This window comes from Buceros rhinoceros, unplaced genomic scaffold, assembly GCF_000710305.1.
Source record: "Buceros rhinoceros silvestris isolate BGI_N320 unplaced genomic scaffold, ASM71030v1 scaffold35667, whole genome shotgun sequence".
NCBI lineage: Eukaryota > Metazoa > Chordata > Aves > Bucerotiformes > Bucerotidae > Buceros > Buceros rhinoceros.
The window spans coordinates 1-3,688 of record NW_010421079.1 but is presented as its reverse complement, the minus strand read 5'-3'; positions in this window follow the sequence as shown (position 1 = coordinate 3,688).

Below are 3,688 nucleotides of genomic sequence, written 5' to 3'. Positions count from 1 at the left end.
TTAGGGGCTGCATCTGTGGGGAGGAGCAGACAGGACAGGTGACCCTACACTGACCCACAAGGTGTTCCATCCCATAGATGCCATATTCAGAATAAAGCTGAGGGATCGTAAGGGTGTCACCTTCTTCCTCTCTTGCCTCTTCTTCGGCATTCAAGGAGGATTTTGTCTGTTCTGCCTTCAATCTTAGGCCGTGCGTTCCTGAATCCAGTTCCAGAATCCAGCTCCTGCATCTGGTTCCCGTCTGCTGCTGCTGAGCCCAGTCTGGACCTTCCCCAGTGTCTGCCCAGTGGCAGCATCAGTGGTGATGGTGATGTGGTTGCCATCAAGGGGCTGGGTTTGGTATTGATATTGTATATATTTGTATATATAATTGTATTATTATTCTCATTAAAGCAGTTTTGGTTTTGTTTTCCAGTCTGTAAGTCTCTCTCCCTTACATCCTTTCTCTTCCCCTTTGGGAAGAGGGGGGTAACAGAAAACATCTGTTATTCATCTAGTTGCTGGCCCAGCCCTAACCTATGACACTTCTCCACACTAATCCCATGGAAAATCTCTAGCAGCCAATGCCCAGAATATCACCACTGCTTTTGTCTGAGCCATCAATAACAAGTGAAGAGGGGCAGCTCAGTAGTTCCTCATTTTCCTGAGATCTAAACCTTCCAGGCAGAGTTTCTTTCACCCTGAAGCCCAGGGTAACACCTGAAGACAACAGCAGGCAGCTGCCACCTTCCTTTCCTCTTGTCCAGAGCCCTGCACTGCTGCAGATGCAGTGCCATCAGTGGTGGGCAGGCAGAGGTTACGCAGCAGGTAGGTGAGGCCATGGCTGAGGGCATCCATGGGCTGCAGAACAGTGCACAGGGACACAGAAAGGCTGGCAACAGGCTTGCTGGTTCCTGCAGAAAAATCCACACCTTATCACGTGCATGCATTGTTTGCCTTAAAGGGAAAAGCATCATTGGAGATGGCAGTTTTAAAATTTTTCTTTTCTTTTTTAATTATTAGTCCTATCCATATATACATCAGAAATGAAACATCTTCATCTGTCCCATACCAGCAAGAAGTTACTCACTGACACTGACATCAGTGTTGGAAGTGTCTACACAAGTGTCAAGTTTCTAAAGTAGATTTAACAAGTGGAAGGCTACCAAAAAATGCTACAAAAATAAAGCAGATCAATGAACTTTCCAACAGGCCTGTGAAAATGCTAAGCAGTGCTATTCCTAGGACAAAGTCTTCTAATTTAGATGGGTGCACATAGTAATTCTGTAAGTCTCCACAATCAGAGCTACATAGGAAGTGAACAGCTCAGAAAGAGCAGATGTTTAAGACTGAATTATGATTTTCCTTTCCAGCTAAGGCATTATGGTTAAAGTCAAACAATAGTTGATGACAAGTATTTGTGTTTGAAGTAAGAACTTGTTTGTACCTCAATCTTGGCATAGTATGTGCTGTGCCATTTACCTTTGTGTGGAATTGGAACCAGAGATGGTTAAAAACATTCCACCTATATAAAAAAACCTCCAACAATCTAGAAACCCATGCGACAGTATGTCTCGGAGCATCCTTTTGGCAATTAGGTTTTCCTCATTTCATTTGCTCAAAAAGCTTTAAAAAACAGGCTAAGATTACAATGTATGCCATTATTAATCAGAAGAAGAGCTTTTCTGTGGTCTAGAAACCAGTTTTCTGCAGTTGATTTCACAGCATGATCAAAGACAGCTGATTTTCTGACTGCAGTACCCTGTTTAGCAGTCCACACAAGTGATTATCAGTGCATAATCCCAACAACAACCACTACTGTAACGCAAGGCTAATATACATTAACGACCATCATGGGCATTTTCAATAATCACTAGTCTCCCAAAACAGGAACGTTTCTCTTACTGGATATACTGAGGCTTCCACCTTCAGTAATTTCTGGGGCTTGTTTAAAGTGTTTTGACCAAAAACTGCAAGAACTGTACATTTTGGTAAAGGCAAACAAGAAAGGGGGAAAAAGCTGTCAGAAATTAGGAGAGTGACTGACTATAATTCCATGTTCTTTTTCCTCTCACTGAAAGACAGGTACAATCCATAAACTTCTAATTCTTCAAAGCAGCTATCCATCCTGTTTAGGATAATCATAATTTTCATTTTTCATACCTAGAAAACATTATGAATAATGCTTCTGTTCAGGTAAACAGTTTAAGTGGTACACCAGGAAATTTCGTATGTAATTGTTTATTTTAGTCAGTGAACCTATCTAGAGAAATGATCTCCCTGTCTGGGAACAACAGCCAGCAGATCTTACTTTATTAATCTCCAGTAAATGAAATAAAAGTGCATGTCCTATTATAACTATTTATTTAAAGGATTCTTGGGGGATTTTTTAAACACTCTTAGAAAACATTATTTTTGGCAGCATTACCATTACCTTTACCAGCACTCAAGAATCTTGCACATCTGGTTGAGGGTTTTGACTGCGTACAAGACAAAGCTTAAAACTTAACATCCTGTTTTTTGCAATGAAGAAGTAATGAGAAAGGGTTGGAAATCACCTACAATTCCTGTCAGCATGAGACATCTGACTAAAAAGCCACTTTGTTGGCTGAAAAAATTTAAAGTACAGATTTACAGTCAGCTGCCCTTTCCCACTGTCTGTTTTACTACCTCCCGGCCAGTACTTAAGAATTATGCTCTTTGCATCCTTGTCAGCAGTCACACTGGTGTATTTTGGAAAAGCCCATCACTGAGCAGAACAAACAGGAGTCTGAATCATGCACCCAGCTGCTGAATGCATTCAGGAATAATGTTACACATAGCAAAAAGCAAGAGGAACATAAGCCTTTTATTTCCTGGTAGGCACAGGACTGCCCAATATGAAGCGATGCGCTGCCATGTCTTGTACAATAGATCACACTGCAAGTTTCTGGTGCAATTTTCTACCACAAATCATTGGAGAAAGGAGCACCCCCATTTTAGCACAGACAGTGCAGCACGAAAAGCTTACCAATGGGCTGCAGGGGCAGCAGGAGAGAGAAGTCTGGATCTGATGACCCAGCAATCCCTTCTACTGCCCTACCGTGAGGTTCAACCAAAGGCTTCTAACTCCTGTTTTCATCCAACATGCCCCTCAGAAGAAAATACTAAGTTTCCTGTGAGATTTCCCTCTGATTTTAAACCATAATGACAGCAGCCATCAGAGCCATGCCAGCTGCAGCACTGAACCTTAGGTGCTCAACGCACGCAACCATCAGATGACAGGATCTGCTCCTGTAGCTAGAAAATGAAAAGGAATGAGCCTGTTACCTCTCCACCATAAAATAATCTGAACCTGTACAGATGATGGTATTTACAATACACTCTGCCAGCTTTCCAGCTGAGTTAACAAATCTGCACATCTTTAGTGACCCACTACCTAGCTCTGCCTCTGCTACGTCTGCAGTCCGACTTTCTGATGGAGCAAGGTCTGTCCTGATCAGCAGAAGTAATTCCCCTGAAGTCTGGGTACGGCCGTCTCCCCAGGCCTGCACTTTACCAGTGAAAAGTTTAGTACTTAAGCGGTGGGGGATTGCCCTGAGGCCGGAGGTCATCAAAACATGCTCATTTCTATACCAAAGCTGCACTTCTGGGCAAGCAGGGACACCTATAAAGTACGCGGGCGACACGGCAGGCGGGGGCCCAGCCAGAGGCGCGGTATCCGCTGGTC